The sequence below is a fragment of the Myxocyprinus asiaticus genome, chromosome 18 (genome assembly GCF_019703515.2).
Source record: "Myxocyprinus asiaticus isolate MX2 ecotype Aquarium Trade chromosome 18, UBuf_Myxa_2, whole genome shotgun sequence".
NCBI classification, from domain to species: domain Eukaryota; kingdom Metazoa; phylum Chordata; class Actinopteri; order Cypriniformes; family Catostomidae; genus Myxocyprinus; species Myxocyprinus asiaticus.
In genome coordinates, this window is record NC_059361.1 from 1475405 (window position 1) to 1495000 (window position 19596).

General features: G+C 36.2%; 1 long non-coding RNA gene across 1 annotated transcript in view; it reads left to right on the forward strand.

The window, feature by feature from the left end:
• Window positions 1-19596, forward strand: part of LOC127456223 (uncharacterized) — a 567953-nt gene that overhangs the window by 284133 nt on the left and 264224 nt on the right. The window lies entirely within an intron of this gene.

Genomic DNA, 19596 nt, shown 5'->3' on the forward strand with positions numbered 1-19596 from the left:
TCATATTTTTGTTAAAGCACTTTTAATAATGCTAGGGAATTAATGGCAGCACTTTAAACAACAACAACAACAACAACAACAACAACAACAACAACAACAGAGAAACAGCATCTAGAGTTAATTCACACTTAATAAGGGCAAATCCAAAGACATTTATAATAATGGGCTTGTGTGATGTTTGTTACCAATTTTATGGTTTGGAAATTGTTGTTAATAAATGATAAACAGAAGTCTAATTTCCATTTAAACCTATACAAAAATTGTCAAAACATATTTTTAACAAAATAGATATTTTTAACAATATATATATATATATAAACCTTCAAAAATGTGTTTAAAATTATGGCTTTTAAACATAACCAAATTTATCCCCAAAATTCACAAAAAAATTAAAGTAAGCAATAATAATAAAATAAATAAATTATGTAAAAAATAATAATAGACATATCAGTATTAGTATTGTCAATATTGGTCTTGATATACACTCAAAAAATATATAAACAAATGTTTAAGATTTACACATTTCAATTTCATGCCCATCCCTAATTAATTATTCTGTACAGAAATGCATATTATTTGAGCTGTAAAATGGTCTAAATTGTCCTTTTAGCTGAGGGACTACTGTTTTAAGTGGATGAATCTCTGGTAATGTTTTACTGATGTTATTTTTGTGGCAAACGATCCTGTTTTGGTATACTTGTATGTATGATGCAAAACTGGTTTATGACAGGAATTGGGTAGAAAAAATGGATATAACTTTACACAGACGAGGTTAGTAAGATAGTTTAGTCTAATGTTAACATAATGTTCAAGTCTTGTGGCTGTCCTATCACACTATGTGTATTTTAATGTTTATTCCAGTGCAATGCATTGCCCCATAGACTTCCGTTGTGAGTGCATTTGCATAGTTTTTTTGGAAACTCTGAAAAGTCAAAATTATTGTCTGTTGTAATCTACAACATGTCACAGATGCTACTGATAAATCTTAACTTGTGAAGACCTGAAATATTCCTTTAACCCTCACTGGTCTCCCAGCCTGACCAAGCTGGTCTGTTTTGCTGGTTTTAAAGGGGTTTTGGGTACTTGATGGAAGTCTAGCAAAGAAAGTGACATATTTTTAAATTACTAATCCGTTCAAATTAATTTTTGTAATATCTACAGCTAAACAGAACAGCTTTTTTGCAGTATCCTTGTTGTGACTTTAACTTGAGCTTTCTGAAAGCTAATTCAAGTCTAGTGTTTTGACAGGCAGTCGAGGGGGAAGAAGGGTTAAACAAAAGCAAACACCATGGCAAATGTTGACTGAGAGTCATGCAGAATTTCGCCTGTTAACATCAGTCTAATCAGCACTACACAAGCTAGCTTCTACCAACAGTCAATTTGTTTTGACAATGTGCAGAGAGAACACACACTCCAGCTCACACTTTGATGTTTCAGACATGCGACCGCATCCATTGATCGCTTGCCCTGTTGGCTCCTTTGCCATAATTTTATTTCCCGATTAAAGGGAGCGAGCCGTGAGGTCTATCAAAGACTTTTGTTGAATGGTGAGCTGCTTCATAAGACATCTTTGTACAAACCGTACACTTTAACTAGTTGTCAGGGATGGAATTGAATATCATGGTAATGAGGATTAGCTTAAAATTAATTGGTCACGTTCTTCAAACAAACATCTCTGGCGGACATATGGTACTTTCGTTTAGTAAGTGAATATGAAATGGTTCATTCAAGTTCGTTTCAAAGGTGCATTTGTAACCGGTCCTGCTCGACCCACTCCGAAAGGGATTCAAACCGGCGTCACCGGCATGGGAGGCGGGCACGCTAATGAGGAGGCTAATGGCTACAGCCCCTAGCGTCAGTTGCTAGTGGGCCTCTTGAGGCCAGGGCTTGAGGTTTACACACTGCACAGCTATCTACCAGCTGGCTACCGTTACACTCACCCCCTAAACCTCACTCCCATCTGGGTCATGGCACCACTGTAACTGTCCTGCTCGACCTGCTCCGAGCGGCGTCTCTGGCATGGGAGGTGGCCGTGTTAACAAGGAGGCTAAAGGCTACAGCCTCTAGCGTCAGTCGCTAGTGCGCCTCTTGATGCCAGGGGAGTGAGGTTTATACACATTGCACAGCTATCTACCAGCTGGCTACCGTTACACATTTATGCCGAGCTTGTAATCTTAAACGTGCAAACCAAAGGCAAAGTATAACCAATTTAATTGCAAAAATTATTACGTTTTAGATGCTGATAAAATGTCAAGATTGTACGTTTCAGTGTCTATGCAAATAAGGGCAAATGTACATGTGGTAGAACCAGACTTTACGTAAGAATACATATGAATACTCATGACAGCTTTCCCAAGTTTCGCAATTAGCTTCCATTGCTGGGGGGGGGGGGGGCATTTTGACCTTTAGGATGGGGGGTAAAAACCTTGGTCATTTCACCGTCCAACTATGGGGGCACAAGGAAAATCCCGCGCCCCCACCCCCCACAGCACCCCCTTAGACCTGGCCATGGCTTTAGCTCCAGTTCATCAAAAGTGTTAATGTATTTGACAGATTGAGTCATATCAAATTTATAGACATGTGTTCATCATTTAGGTCATGATGTATAAGCTTTAACTGATAACCATCTCAGTCATGCACAATTAGGTCACTCATGGAGAAAAGCATTACAATAACACTCCAGCGCTATTCTCTGCATGCTATTAACTTTCCTGCGTACACTGTTTCAATAATCCTTCGCAAAGGTCAAAGCAATGAATGTTTTATTTTCTGTCAATTAAAAGATGGTTTATGGTCGCAAGTGTGGAAAGGAACAAGAAAATAAAGAAAGAAAAGACTTGGGCTAATCCCCAGTTCTGCAGAAGTATTAAACCAGCATTGTCAGCTCATATTTATTCATGTCAATGTGTTGTACAATTACACTGACAAATGCTTGACTGATTTTCCGCTGCACTTCCATTAAAATAAACCTCCTAAAGAGAGGACGGAGATAAAGTAGTGGAATAAATCGTTGCTCTCTATCTCAGCCTGTACTCATAAATATTGTAATTGTTCACTGACAGAGAGAGTGAGAGAAATGCTAGATTAGCTCAATGGTAATATAATGGTACTTTGATATATAACATGATATTAATAAAAGCACCATCATAGAAATTACGTGGTTGTGTTTTTCATCTCACATTTGCTTTTTCTGACACTATTGGTTAGGTTTAGGGTTTTGGGTATGGAGGTCGGTTTTGTTGATTTAAAACTCAATAGAGCATTAACTTTAAAAACCTCATCTGTTTGAGTGAACATTTAACTCGCTTTTACCACCACACAGTGGACATTTCGCATCCAAACTGCTGTGATCAGTGAAATGAATAACGTAATATCATTTTGCAAAAATGTCACCTCAGTCACATAATTTTCAAGAGACTGACCATAGTAAATGTCTGAAAAACTGTGATAATACCATGGTACCATGTCTAAATACCATGGAATATTTTGGCACTTTCATGTTAGACATTAATATTTATACATTTGGCATATGCTTTTATCCAAAGGGACTTGAAGTGCACTCTAAGCATACATTTTATCAGGATGTTCCCTAAGAAAAAAATCCCACGACCTTAGTGTCATGCTCTACCATTTGAGCTACAGATGAAGTTTTGTCTCTATAGTCCGAGACAAACACTACATGCACACATTTCTTCTGTAAGACCCAACTCATTAACCTCGTGTGTGGACATTGTATTTTGGCTTCGCTATATGCAACGCATAAGTTAAATGAATAAAATCTGACTGAATATTGTTCACAACACTTTAGACTGTCATTTAAGGGTTAAACTTCTGCCACACCGAGTCACGTGACACAACAACATGCCGTTGATTTCCGTGTAGTGCTTCTACAAGTGCAGCGCCAACAAAAGTGCCTCTGGTAAGAAATCTCTTAAAGTGTTTTCATTTAAACCTGTTTGGTTGTAAAGAGGAGAGTCTCTAGTTTTGTTTGATATGCTGCTTTAAAAAATCTGTTAATTTTTCACACGTCAGCGTGCTGATAAACTTGATGTCCACATACGTGGACACTGGCACCACATTTCCTCAAAAGTAGAAAAAACATGTTTGTTAGTTTCTTTTAATAACTTTAAACTTTAACACATCTGTGGGTCATTAAGCTTCATTTTACCAGACCAGTGCAGACAGACAGCACACTGGAGGTTAAGTCATTCACTAAATAGGGAGCAAGGGAGCATCCTATAGCTCTCTATGCAGTTAAGTGCATTCACTCCTAAAATCTGATCAAAAGTTCAGTTTCAGGCTGCAGATGATGTTTGGATCACTCAACATGTTTGACAGACATGAGACAATGATAATCAGTACATAGATTCAGAATTTATAATGTATCATTTTATTTTAACATGGTTGACAGTGATTGGATGATGCTGGACATTACTTTGAATCTGAATTAATTATGCTAATTTCTGATGTAATGTCTGTAACATCTCAAAAACATGAATAACCAACACGACTTTCTATAGCTTAGTGTTATTTAAAATTTCACAACATAGTCCCGCTGTCCACAAATGAGGACATACATTTTTAGGAAATCTGTTTGCTCTAGAAAAAAAAGTTTTTGCTTGTTTATTAGGTGCTACTAGTTAACAAATCAAAAAGGGAAATGCACACAGCAGTCACACTTGGGTCTCAGGAGGTTAAACACCAATTTTTTAAGGGGCTTCTCAAATTTACGTTTAAAAGTCTATATCCAAGAAAACATTCTCATTTAGGCAAAGAGTACGTTTTGTAAGCAAAAATAAATACTGGCCTTCATATATCAATTAGAGAACAACCAATATTATTGCATTGTTAGCCAGAAACACACTGAACTAAATGTTTAAACGTATATTCAGTTTAAAGTGCATACCTTCAGATCTCATTAGGCTGCTTTCATTGACTCGCTACTAAGATAAATATAACTGGTTTATTTGGGAAATTTGGTCTCCTGACAGCCTTAATTCATCAATGCCATTGCAGACTGATCACTAATTCAACAAAACAAAGCATCATTACCATACAGAATACAAAACAATTATTTTCTGAGCTGCATCTTGTTCTGCAAGGTAAGTGCTTCAGCCGTTTACAAGATGAATTGTCTTGTGAAAATGGAAATGTGTTAAACTACCCACAGAGTTTGGTCGATGCTGTTTGACAGATGATTCTTTAATCTGACTCATGATTGCACACAAAATAGGTTGCTTGTACTATTTAACTACTTTGCGCTATTTGTTGCACTAATACACAATTACATATCAATCACATTACCTACCAGTCTTTCAGACTTTCAAAGATTCAGCAAAGGGGGAGGATGAAAAATATTCAAAAGGGGGTCCATGCAAATTATGAGGTCAGGTGACTTTATATAAATAATCTGTCTGGAACTTGCAGTCTTTATCTAAAAAAAAAAAATAAAATAAATCATGGCAGCATTTTTTTGGACAAGGCAGCTGACCTTGAGGCAAATGTTCCTTTCCTTTTAATTTTACTTTAATAATTTCCAAAAGCTGTGCAATAAAATAAAATATAATATTTAGCTCCTAATGTGTTGGAAAGTAGCAATAAATGAATGTAATAAATTAGGTATCTTTATATTCTTGCCCTTTTAAGGCTTTAATAATTCACTTAAAAGTATTCCAAAAGGGACCCACTTTATATTAGATTAGATGTAATTAAGCATTTGATACAATGTACTTATTATGCACATACACATTGTTGCATACATTTAAAGTACCTGCATTTAATTACACCTGTAGTTACACTGTTAACCTTACCCCTAACCCTAAACCTAAACCATAACCCTAAATATATGGCAGAATGGGAAACATCCTTGTTCCCCAAGTGCCCGCTTTTGCTGCTAATCTACTACAGGTACCTGGACGACATCTTTGGGATTTGGCATCATGACGGGGACTCTTTTGACCATTTCATTAAATTGGCTAACGCACACCATGAATATATAAACATAAATGGTAAGAGCTGTATAAAAGAGATACATTTTCTGGATATGTCTTCTTTTAACAGGTAGAGCAAAACAAATATGTACAAACTAAAGTATATTTCAAACCTACAGACACTTATAGTCTACTACACAAAAGCAGTTATCATCCCAAACACACATATAAAGGCCTTATAAAATCTCAGCTCATTCAGTTTCATAAAATATGCGCCTTGGAAACTCACTTCCAAGAAACGGTTACTATTATATTTAAAGCATTAAGAATAAGAATAAGAGGTTATTCTAAAAGATTTTGAAGAGTACAAGAAATTCAGGGGGAGAATCCCCGCATGATGTCTGAGTCCCAGAGTGTCATCCCTTTGGTAGTTACTTATTCAGAAAAAAAGTAAGAGAGTAAACTGAGCCTTTAGGGAGCATTAGGGAGCACAACAGACTTATTTACCATTATGACCAATTCAAATAGTTTCAAATACGAAAAATACGAATTTGAAAGATCTATTATTTCAGTCAAAATTCAGTTCCAAACCTTTAAGAAACAATAGGCTTTTTTTATCATTTTAAACAATTGAGGTTTTTGTCTTCTAAGGGGGATGGAATCCCAATTACACAAGATATAGATACTAAATACAAAGAATACAGTGTATAGAATTACACGTATAGAGTGTTGGAAATGTTGCAAAGGGGAAACCAAGAATACCACATTAGAGAGATGAAAACATCACTTGTACAACATTTCACGAGGTAAGGTCAATACACAACTGGTTAACCATTTTAGATTAGTAGGAGTAGAACATTTGAGAATCTCAGGTTTGGAGGCAAACTTACTATGGGGGACACCTCAGAGGAAGAGAAGAGAAAGGTTTTGGACACATAGACTGGAAACTATGAATACACAGGTTTTAAGTTCTAAGAAAAGGTCTAATGGCATTTGAAAGCAGATGTCGCCTAATTTGATATATTGTTTCAAATACAATGAAACTCATACAGTTATAAGTTTTACCTAAGTGTCCAAAAACCTTTTGTATGTTTAAAACCCACTATACATTTGATCAGTTTGTGTGTTCACTGGGAATTAAACCCATGACCTTGGTGTTGCCAGCACCACAGTCTAGCAGTTGAGCAACACAAACACTATTGCAGACTGATCGCTATTATTACACGTGTAATAGACAAGAACAATTTTCTTTATCTACTTATATCTAATAAATCAAATCCACAAGCTAAGCCTGTTTCACCTGTGTGTTTATCTTTCTCTGATTTAGATGCCACTACTTTTACTCCATCATAAGGTCACATCTCCTTCTAAGTCTGTATGTGGATAGCATGGATATCGACCTAATTAACAGAAGACAGAGCTGAAATACTGCAGATCCAGTACAGATTCCTTATCAGTGGACGGTCACGGGGGGAACATCAGGAATTCTCATCACCTGAGCACAGTGCTTTATGGATTTATGGGGTAAGGAGCCTTTATCGTGAGGAACTAAAGCTGCTTAACATCAGACAGACGGATTGAAGATCCCTTTTGGGAACTGGAACTCAAACATCAAAGCTGCTGTGTTCCACCTTTAAGCTCTGGAGTCAAACAGCTAACCAACACACGGAATACAAAATATTCTTCACGTATGAAATATTCCTCATCTCGCTGATCTGGATCTGGAGTTTACTGAGTCTGTCGATTGATGTGATGTTGGAATATGTTGAGGGAGGTTTAGGACATCACACTGTGGCAGGGAGGAGGGCGGGGCCGGGTCGTGATGCTGCACACCTGGTCCCTAATCAGGCTAATCAAGCCCTCGAGAGGGATAAAGGTGACCGGAGGCGGCAGTTCCAGAGAGAGAGAGAGTTAGGGGCAGCTGCACTGCATGTGTTTGTCTTTTTGTTTAAGTTTATTATTAAATTATTATTTATATTGTCAAGCTGGTTCTTGCCTCCTCCTTTCCATTGAACTTCGTTACATTGGTGCCGAAACCCTGGAAGGAGGAGGGATGCGCCATAGTAGAGTCCTCGCCACTACCATCCACCCCAATGGAGCGCCCGAGGAGGCGCAGCTGTCGTCCACTAGAGGGTGGATGAGTGGCCGAGGACCAAGCTACGGCATATCGGAGAACTGGCGAGTACATTTATTTCTCTCTCTCTCCTCTCTCTCTCTCCCGCTGTCGCTCCATGTTGGCCTTTCCCTCTCGTTTTTGTTGTTGTTGTTTTTTGCCTCCCCTTGAGAATAACTGGGGAAAGGAATTCAGACCCTGCCGACATAATGACTCAAAAAAGTCAATGAGAAATTAATCTGTTAATTAACCAAAAAATATCCTTTTTGCAAAGATCTGCTGTTTAAGAGGTATATATAGTAATTACATATATTTATATTTGTTTACTTTTAAAAGATACTGTTTGAGGTGCTGTGTGTCTGTGTATAGGCCCTTTTTAAATTATTTAATTTAATTTATACATAATTTTTTCCCATATCGCTGAACCCACAGGTGCCGTTTTATGTTTCTGCCAGTGGGTGCCCTAACGACCCCACCAATCCCCTACCCCCCAACCCCTGTTCTCAGGTGGTTTGGATTCCGATTAAAATGAACAGTCAGATCAGATTTGTTGTGTTTTTTCATCATTCGTTGTGTGACGGGTTATTTTGTCAGGTGTTGCGATGAGAAGACATGTATACTGCGTTCCAAACGGCATAAATGATGCCTTCACAGTGCACTTTGAAGGAAAAACTATAATTATGGCAACACAGTAGGGTCATTAAAAGAGAATTTTCAATAAAAATTACTTAAAAAGTGAGTTTAGAATGACTGTTTTATTACATCTTTCAGCCCTCCGACAGTGGAAGGTAAAGTCTATGAGGTGCATAGGGATTATCACTTCTGAATGGAACACACCCATTATGTCAAGTATGTTACAGGGCAGAAAAAGCAGAGAAAACATCTTTTAAAATAATACAGACATTGGTTTTACTAACCCAAAGAGATGCGCTAATATGCGGTAACACACAGCGGCTGCGAGTCACCACAACGTGATAAGGTTGAAATTTTCAGGCAATACGGGACACTTGATCATTTTGAGCGCTTCATTTAATGATGGGAGTCCTCTTCAAGAGTTTCACTGTTAGACCGTTTTTGCTTTAATATGGGACGTCCTATATGGGATAAAATACAGGGCATCTGGCAAAAACGGGACATTTGTAAACCTTAGCAGCAATAAATATTGCGTATGCCACCTCTCCTGTTTTTTAAGCAGTTTTCTGTGAAGAATGTATTAAAATTTAGATGTCCTCATGAAAAACATGAGTAATAAGGCTTGTAATAAGGGCATTTAAGGGAATTTCTGTTGCACCCCCTTTTTAACCTGCAGTCATTTTAACAGATCTAGCTATTATTTTTCATCTCTAGTACCTATTTAGCCTATTTACAAACTTCTTTCTTGTAAATGAACTTAAGCACTCAAGGAATCAGTGAAAACCGTATACAGCCATACACAATGTTTGTCAAACTACAGAAAGCCAATTGGGTCAAAATTGGTATGGCCACACTTCTAAGCCCCAAATGTCCACTGACCCTAGAATCACCCCTGGTCCACTTCGTGGCAAATGTTAAAATAAACTTTTAGAATCTACAATTTCAAAATATTTTATTTTACTATTAAACCAGACACCTGATTTACAGTGTCAAATTGAATACTAAATTACCACTGCATTGAAGTATGGTAAAATAAACAGTTCATATATATACTGAGCCTTTATTCAGTTTTACTAACACATGATGGAAAAGTAGCAGCAAAACTTCAAGCAATCGCAGAATGGTCCCATCAGTCTGTATACACTTCAGAAAATTGTGCATCATTCATTGAGTGCAGGAGTACACTACTACTTCTGGGCTTTTCAGTACAACAAACAAACTCATTCAACAACACTCAACTGCCTTGCTTTTCAGCAGTCACTGTGACACAGTCACATGCACAGCTCCATGCATCTCTCTCTCCCCATCTTCCGCTGTCTTCTCTCCTTAAAAACTCCTGCCACTCCTCCCTGGAATGTGAGACCAGTGAGGCGCACAGGTGGAACTCGTTTACCATTTATCTCTCCAGCCTCGCTGTGCCCCGACGCCGCTCGGCCATGCCCTGCTCGCCACTAGATAGATAGATAACTTAACCAATCTGATGTGGTTGTTGCATTTTTATCAGTGGACCCTCACAATGAAATGCATGCTGTTTTTTATTCAATCATTGGATCGGACCATAAGCAGAGAACATGAAACATAAGTATTGTCACTCACATGTCGCTTGTTTTAAAAATGCACTCTTTTAACATTTTAAAATGTTTCCACTGTAATGTTCTAATTGCAAAACAGACTGTAGAAGATGAAAGTTGAGTATTTAAGCTTTAATGTTATACCATATTTGTGAACATTGATGAAGATTTTGATATAAAACAAAGAATTTGTTTTATAGCCACACTCAAACAGAACACCTGTTGGCCAGTGACAGTTAACAGGTTTCAAATGGGCATGTAAGATGGCCTCTGTAGCACCCCCATTTTCACCTACATTCACTAAAATTGGTACATATATAGTTCTCATCAAGCTGGACAACTTTCAGAATTATAATTATTAGCTCTGCCCAACAGGAAGTCGGCCATTTTGGATTTTTTTTAATATTGCAGTCTCTGAATTTTTAAATACTCCTCCTAGGGGATTCATGAGACTGTCACCACATTTAGACAAAATTATGCCAAGACACTGAAGATGCTAAATTGCGAACAGATTTTGAAATATCGAATGGTGTTGCCATGGTGAGGCATTAAATTAATGGTGAAAAATGGGAAACAGGAAGTGTCTCATATCTTCTGTGTGCAATGTTTGATTTAGATCGAAATTGAGATGTATGTTTAGTCTTGGGGGATAATCACATGGATGTGACTATTTTGGGTCACGGTCATAGCGCCACCACCTGGCAGCAGGAAGTGTGGCTCTTACAACAGACTTTAAAATAGTCCTCTTATATTTACCCAAATTGCTTCAAAATTGTATAGAATAATGTCAAATGCCAAATTCATATCCACCTTGCAGCTATATTTATACTTGCAGTTTATTTTAAACACTATTTGTACCTCTTATTAAAAGGTAGTGATAGTAAAAAAAATGAAAAACTTTGCACACATTTATGTACAATTTAAACTAACATTTTCATGTTGGAAAAACATTTTTTTTTTTTACGGGAATGTTATTTGTTAACTACCGAGCTATAGTGTACTTATTGTTTGTGCTTTCTCTTAAATTTTTGTGGTGGTTTTATGGATGTTTTAATGTTATTTTACACCCTTAGGGTCCATGTTCATGACCTTGCCTAGGGCCCCACAAACCCATGACCCTGATTACTATTAAAGAGTTGTAACGTGATGCTTCAAGTTTAAATAAATTATTTTAAATAATGACTGTACCTTTCGAGGCATGATGTATGAAATCCCTGCTGAAAAACACCAGCTTAAACCAGTCTTAGCTGGTTTACATCAATGGTGTCTGGTCATAAGACACGTGAGAACCAATGATGTTTGGGGCTTCAGTGGAAGGAAAGACTTTAGTGGAATAACTTAAAAAAAAAAAAAACCATTCCATGTGACCCACATTTGGGTTTTTGACCACTGAAAATGTGTAAAATTGAATTAACACATGGAGCCACATTGAGAGCCCCATATCTCTGGGATTTAACCATAGAGTCTTAAGAATTAGGATAAAAAAAGGAAACTAAGGATATTAAAATATCTTTAATACTTCTGGAGTTATAGACACTTCAACTTAGGAAAAACAACACAAAAAAGTGTTTTCCCCCCCATTCTTAGACTCACACCTTTAGCGTATAATACAACAAGAGGTGCTGATGTCAACTGATTTTAGTAATAGATATGCATATCTCTGTGTAAAATTTAAATCACGATGTTGACACCTTTCTAAGGTTATTTTTTGACCTGTAGTTTTGCTCCAAAATCATAGGTGAAAATAGTAATTTTAACCCCTCTCTTCAAAATAATGTATTACTCAGTAAATATGGATCCATGCCATTCAATATGTTGGCTATTATCATCATTTATATATTTCTTTCACCATTAAAACAATGAACTGGGGCCCTCTTGTTGAGTTGACACACAATGACCCTTTTAATTAAAGAATACATGTCCACATATCTCCACATAAGCATGTCGCATAATCTGATTACTGCAAATACTTTCATTGACATTGTTTTTTTATGCTGAGGCACCTGAACATGAGTTGAAAAACCTGTAAAGTTGCTGGTAAGTGCACGAAAACCATAAACTGCTGACATTCCAGGGTCATTAAAGGCTGCAAAGCTGCTCTTGTTTGTGTGATGTAGAAGGAGCTCGCCAAGAGACCTCGGGCTGTTATTGATGCGCACAACTCTCGCCAGCTTTCTTGAAATAAAAGGCTCCAGTCAATTTTCCCTACCTGCTCTAAAAGCCCAGAGGAACTCAGAGCTGAATTACTCACTTAATTAACCTAGCTGGTAACAGAGAGTGGGGTGGGGGGATCTGTTATACAGAGGCTGAGAAGTATAAGAGTTTAATAACTACTTAAGAACAGGATCAGCAGGAATCAAGAGCAATATTCTACCACACTTCAAATCGTTCACACCGTCCAGAAAAGAGCAGATGCGGCTTACAGAATTTGAAAGAGCCACCATGGCCAGACTTGAGTGTGCTGCTGATATACAGCTGTTCAGCGCTTTTATGAACACTATTTGTTACTGGAAATCTTCTCATTGAGTCGACTGGCATAAAATGAGCCCTTGATTACCATTAAGTCAGGTCCAAAAGTCTTCTTGGGCCAAATTAAGCACACACCCATTGAGCCAACAACTAAATGAACTGTGAAAAAAATTGCTCTGTTTGAGCTTCCGGACAAAGTAAAATTTTCTCAACCAGAGTGTGAGTTTGAGGTGGGACTATCTATTTGCCGGCCAGTGGCAGATGGGGGGAGTATTCGGGAAACCTGTTTGAAAACAGACACATTTTTGCAATTCTGTTTGGTGACGCTAAGGGCCTAGAAATTACACCATTCAGCTTTAATCAAACAAAATGATATCAAAAAATAACTAATTTTTTTTTTACTGTACATCTTGCCATCGCAGTCTCTAAGCACAATTACACTTCCTAGTGCTTGACGCATGCACAGAGCGCTTGATAGCACAATAAGAAATGTAATCAAGCTTGAAATTGTGATCGCCAAGAAGACCGCTGTTAAGATGCATAGTGAAAAAGGAGTTATATGTTGGTCTGTTCTCATCCAAAATCAACTGGATTGCTTCAGAAGACACTAATTAAACACTAATTTCATTTTTGGATGAACTATCCCTTTAACCTTGTGCAAGCCCGCGTTCACATGCGTGGACGTTGCATTTTGGCTTTGCTATACGCAACACATAATTTAATCAAATCCGACTGATCTCAGTTCAGGAGACTCTGTGCTGTCAGTAAAGGGTTAAACTTTTGACACACGATTGTAAAGGTGTTTGTGTTTGGTTGAAACACCAACAAAACTACATCTGGTAAGAAACCTAATTAAGTTTTTACATTGAAACCTGTTTGAGTCAAAAGATTAGAGTCTCTAGTTTCACCTGATATGCCATTTTTAAAATTTGAGCGAATTATTACGAAACGGCATGCTGTTAAACACAATGACCACATATGTGGACTGTATGCTCAGCTTCAGTTTAAATATCCCATATTCACTGTGCATTATCACATTGAGAATAAAAATTTGTCTTCCAGAGGCTTTATATGGAGTTAGGATGAAAATTAGGTGCATTTCAAACTGTTCTGAGACCAGTGCAGACAGACAGCACACTGGAGGTTAAGTCATTCACTAAATAGGGAGCAAGGGAGCATCCTATAGCTCTCTATGCAGTTAAGTGCATTCACTCCTTAAATCTGATCAAAAGTTCAGTTTCAGGCTGCAGATGATGTTTGGATCACTCAACATGTTTGACAGACATGTGACAATGATAATCAGTACATAGATTCAGAATTTATAATGTATCATTTTATTTTAACATGGTTGACAGTGATTGGATGATGCTGGACATTACTTTGAATCAGAATTCATTATGCTAATTTATGATGTAATGTCTGTAAGGTCTCAAAAACATGAATAATCAACACTCCTGGAAACATAATAAACAATTTGATTAAAATCTGACTTTCTATAGATTGGTATTATTAAAAATTGCACATACAAGGACATCAATTGTTAGGAAAATGATTTGGTATAAAAAATATATATATTTTTGTTTACTTGTTTATTAAGGCCTAACAGTTACAAATCAAAAAGAGGAATGAAAAATGCACACAACAGTCACACAGGGGTCTCAGGAGGTTAACGCCGCTTAGGGGCTCAAGTGAATCAGTGAATCATTTATTTAAACTAGTTTATTTCACATTAAAAATGGACATACACAAAGGAAAGTTTGTTCTGAACCAGAATCTAAAAATATATTAAGATATCTATAATACAACTGGAGTTATAGACACTCCAACACAATGTCCTCTTATAGTAATAGACCTACCTATCTCTGTTTAAAATTAAATTCACCTTTATAAGATTATTTTATAGGTATATTTTAAATAGGCGAAAATTGTCAATGCCATCTTTCATCTTTTAAAAGTGGGTTTGACAAAAAAATTAATTGAGAACCACTGTCATAAAGCATTTCTTAGGAGTTTTCAGCTTTACAGTATAATGCTCTATAGGTATAAAGTAGATCTTAAATAAAAGTGACGCTATCAATTTCTGTGCAACATTCTTAAATAAACAGAGCATTGTCATGATAGTCACATCGCAATTATTTACACTTTTCAGGGAAATCAGCCTACAGATGGCCTAATTTATAACAGTATCTGCATTTTAAGGGGGGATCAGTGAAAAAATAAAATAAAAATACTCACATCCGCTCTAATGGCCAAATATAAAGGAACACAAAAACGCTGCCTGTGTGAACGGCCCCTAAAGAGACATCTAAATAGTTGATTTTAACACCAAAATTGGTCTGAACAGTTTTGGACACTTACAGTAAGTCACACTTCAAAATGTATGAAATTCAGTGCATTTGATAACTAAATATGGCAAAATACAGTTTTAATGCTCAAATAAGAAAGTGCATTTTTAAAGTTTTGTACTGGGACACCAGAAGCATTGGCTAAATCACTCTGAACTCATTTGACATTGGCAATGTATTTGTAAAATGCATTACATGGATTTGTTAAAATTCTTGGTGCTGCCACAAATACTTGGTTCAGTGAGCTTTAGTTTTGCAACATTGTGGCTGTGAAAATGTCAGGATTGCTCCATTGGTCAGATCGTTGTTTTCTTCACTGTAAGCATTTTTGGACAGACACCAATCCCCAGTTCTGTCTGTGTTCAGTGGGTCTGTCCTCCCTGGAGACCAGCCGAAACTAGGACATAAAGTTTCTCTCATACCAACATATGTTTCTCCGAGGCAACATAATTTCTGCCCAAAACTGAAGGACACAACATGTATAAATTCAAAGACAGAGAGAGCTGGACTGTTTTCTTTAAGCTCCCTTCATTGATGTGTATTTTGCCTCTTGTAATGACTTGGACTGGCCCTTTCTAGTGACCCGCATCATTTAATATGCTTGCTGGGTTATAATTAGCTGCTTAATTCAAGACAAAAGGGATGACTGAACCACAGTCACTCTTTATGTTTAGCTGGTCAGTGGATAACTGCAAAGCCGGCAAACACCTTTCAACAGAGTTTGATGGAAAAAAAGAAGGAAAGAAAGTTTATAATGTGGTATTCTCTCAAATGTAATGCCAAGATTGTGCATGTTGCATCAAAGCGAGTGGATCCAACCCACTCCTTCGAAAGAGTTTCACCGCAGAGAGATTCCTAACGGGGTCACACAGGGAGCTCGCTTGAATGTGTCTGGCAAATAAAAAGGGAAGACCTGAAGTAATATGGCTGCTGGGCTCTCTATCCGCCCACAAATTATGTCACATATAAAGGGAACAACAAGGGGACGTTCACACAGCATGCATTTTTATGTAAAAAAAAAAAAATGCTTGTTGAGTACAATGGACCTGAACGCAGGAGGCCTGAGACATGAGACATATTTTTAACTTGATACGCTTTCTTTAAAACGCAACGCTCATGGCAAAAGGCACTCAATTTAATGGCCAATGACATCAATGTGACGCATGGAGTACACATACCACAATTAAGAAAGTGCACAGTTTTAATGCAAGTGTGTGTCCAGTGTGAATAGCCCCTAAGAAGCCCTTGGACACTTGTGCACAAGTAAAAATGTTAATTTTTATATCTCTAATTTGGTTTTCACTAGTGGCAATGTTAATTTCAGATCTGTAATGTGATTGTAACTAGTAAGAAAGCCTTTTAAGATATCTGTAATTACTCTTCAATTTATTGATATCTGAAATCAAGAATTACCATTTTAACTAGTAAATACTGAATTATTGATATATATATATATATTTCATATTCCACAAGAGATTAAAAGTAATTTCGGCTTGTTATAGTATTAAAGATCATTGTGAAATTTTACTAGTGAAAATGCAGTTGCAGACATCAAAAAATTATGGCTTTTACTAGATGAAATTTCATTTTGATATCAAGAATGGGTATTTTTGCAAGTAATGATGTAATTTTTAATGAAGAATTACTAGTGCAAAATGAATTACTGATATAAAAAAATTAGTTTTTTTTTCACTCGTAGTAACACCATATCTAATATCAAGAATTACCATTTTAACTAGTAAATATTGAATTATTGATATATATAATTCATATCCCGCACATGATTAAAAGTAATTTCGGCTTGTTATAGTATGAAGAATGAGTATTTCCACATAATGATGTCATTTTTAATGAAGAATTTGAGTTTTTACTAGTGCAAAACGAATTAATTATATAAAAATTAGCACTTTCACTGGTAAAAATTGAATTGTTAATATATTATATTATATTATATATATATATATAATTCATATCCCGCACATGATTAAAAGTAATTTCGGCTTGTTATAGTATGAAAGATCATTGTGAAATTTTACTAGTGAAAAATGCAGTTGCAGACATCAAAAATCACAGCTTTTACTAGTTGAAATTTCATTTCTGATATGAAGAATGAGTATTTCCACATAATGATGTCATTTTTAATGAAGAATTTGAGTTTTTACTAGTGCAAAACTAATTAATTATATAAAAATTAGCACTTTCACTAGTAAAAATTGAATTGTTAATATATTATATTATATATATATATATATATATAATTCATATTCCACAAGAGATTAAAAGTAATTTCGGCTTGTTATAGTATTAAAGATCGTTGTGAAATTTTACTAGTGAAAAATGCAGTTGCAGACATCAAAAATTCTGGCTTTTACTAGATGAAATTTCATTTTTGATATCAAGAATGAGTATTTATGCATAATGATGTCATTTTTAACGAAGAATTTTTTTACTAGTGCAAAACTAATTAATGATATATAAAATGAGCACTTACACTAGTAGTAATTCCATCCATGATAACAAGAATGGGCATTTTAACTAGTAAAAATTAATTTATAGATATCTGTAATTCATATCATGCACAAGATGAAATGTCGAAAGGGATTGCAATAGTGTTTGTGCTATCTGTCTTTAAAATCAATGCCACTTGGTTTATACAAATGTTGTTGTATAGGCTAATGAAAATACATTCATTAATGTAATAAATGTAATTTAAGTCTAAATACTGTATGTTTTGGGGCTACTCTATGTCTGCCCTATAGTAACATTATAGAGATTTAGATGAGAGTCTTTGACAGAGATTGATAGAGACACTATTATCTCTTCAAGCACCTGCCAGGAGAGCATCAGCTGAGATAAATAAGCTTAATGCAAATAAGACATTAGCTGTCCAAATGAGCTAATGAGGAAATCGAGCCAGTGAACCAAATGACTAATGATATTGAACAACAAGCCAGATATTTTTTTACCTCCATGTTCATATAAGTAAGCCAAAGTGTTTCACACATTATTAACAACACTATTCATTTAATCTGACTTTTGAGGACCAGAAATGAGAGTACAAAAGGAAGGACCACAAAAAAAAACAAACAAACAAAAAAAAAAAACTTTGAATGTGTATGTGGTCCCATGAAACATGACCCAAATTTCCTGGCTCTCCGCCGCTCTCTTGATATGCTAATTTGGCTGTGTTATTGTTTCATGGTGGCATGCAGGACTGAGGAGTGTCTGCTGATTTAAGGTGCAAACTATCCCAGAGGAAATTCCTGGAAAACAATAAAAGAGAAAGATAGGCCATTAATGCCATCGGAGAGATCGGCTGGGAGAACAGCCAGCTCCTTTTAAATGAATGTTTTAGTGGAAAACAGCAGCACAAGCTTTCTCTCGCTCTGACCTGTGGGCTTTGATTGGGAGAATATGACACGCACAAACTTTTGCGGTGGGTTTTATCTGTTTGCAGATGGCAGTTTGCTAAATGTTTATGGCATGAGCTGTCAAGCCGAGGGACAAATGGCTGCGGAAATATGTGTTTGTGTGAAGACTCTCAATATGAAATTTACTGCATTGACAAATGCAAATATATTCTAGTATTTACACTAACTTAAGCTTATACTTACGTTAATACTAGTATTTATGCTAACTGTCACTACCAAATATGAAAATCTCAACTTTGTTGTTTAAAGTCTTCATGGAAGTGAAAAGCATGGCAGTGTGCTACAGCAAGTGACGCCCCATTTGCAAGTCAATAGTTTTTTTCCTTTTCAAATATTCCTTTTGTTTCAATAATGTTGTCAAAACCTGTATGTTACCCATCGCTGAAAATGAAAAATCTCCCATCTCTTTTCCTATTACTTCTTGTCATTCCAAATATTGTGTATGAAGCGTAAACAGAAAATAATATGAACTAAGAGAAAGATGGTATTGTGGTTACCATCCCTGCCTGCTAAAACATACAGTCCATGGACATAATGCAATGCAACTACCTATATTTTTGTGCATTCTTCTGCCATCATGTACTCACCCTCATGTTGTTCAAAACCTGTATGTCTTTCTTCTGTGAGACACATGAAGAGAAGGTTGACACTGCTCTTTTCCATACAATGACAGTGAATGGTGACTGAGGTTGACGGTCGCTAATATTCTGCCTAACAACAAAAAAATAAGCTGTGTTTCATAGAAGAACATCAAACAGATTTGGAACAACATGAGGGTGAGTAAACAATGACATAATTTTAATTTTTGTTAACTATCCCTTGAACAACTATCAACATTAAAGTGTGGGGAAAACAATTTCCATATCTTTTGTTGCTGATGTCAAAGCCGGTGTGTCCGATTAAATGTATAAATGTATATATTTTGGTGCACATCATTTGTCACTTGATAGCTAGTCAAATTAGATTTTTACAAATCATATAGCAAACTGTGCAAGGTAAATATATACAGTATATGACCAAGACTACATAAAATATGGTTCAGTTGCAACATGGATAAACATGTTTTTTTGTCAGTCACAATGTGTTTTGTGCTGTGAATTATTG